Raw genomic sequence first — 721 nt, forward strand, 5'->3', positions numbered from 1 at the left:
CGCGCACCACCTCCCTTCCTCGCCGCCGGACTGCCTCCCCACGTCGCCTACCTTCCCCGTCGCCCCACCACATCCCACTGGCCACCCAGAATCACCATGCTGTCGGCCACCCTGCACCGTTGCGGATCCGGCCATCGCGCCACCCAGTCGGCCGCTGGTGACTCGTCCGACCGCCCCTCTTCCTCCTCCTGTGGCGCCGAAAACGCGACCCCGGGCACGTCCCGCCACTAAGCCCTCCACCAACGGATCCGCCATCCTCCATCGCCAGGCAGGCGTGCGGGCTGCTCCACCTCGCCCCGATCTGGTATCTTCGACCCCGATTTGCCCTTTCTGGTGCAGTGCACAAACCGCTGCACTGCAGCCCACTTCCTATGTGCGTCCATCATCAGGCCACTCCTTGGGTATCCCGGCCAGGTCCTCCCCTGGCGTGGCAACGCATCGGCAGATCTCAAGCCCCCCTTCTGCCCCTGTACAAGCTGTCACTCCTCCCCTTGCAGTCCAGCCGGCTCGGACTTGCAATGCGCCGGCGCGCAGGATGCGGTTCCGAGCGTTGTCGTGCAGTTGATGCCTCCGTGTAGTTTCACTGACGTGGTCCCCAGACTCACCTAGGCTGCTCCACCTGCACCATCTTGACCTCGTCCTTCGACAAGAGAGCGCAGTTCGCTCGACATCTGTTCGCGGCGCAGGCTAGCTGCAGTGTGAAGAGCCACGACATGCAAAT

This window comes from Triticum dicoccoides, chromosome 5B (genome assembly GCF_002162155.2).
Source record: "Triticum dicoccoides isolate Atlit2015 ecotype Zavitan chromosome 5B, WEW_v2.0, whole genome shotgun sequence".
Lineage (NCBI taxonomy): Eukaryota > Viridiplantae > Streptophyta > Magnoliopsida > Poales > Poaceae > Triticum > Triticum dicoccoides.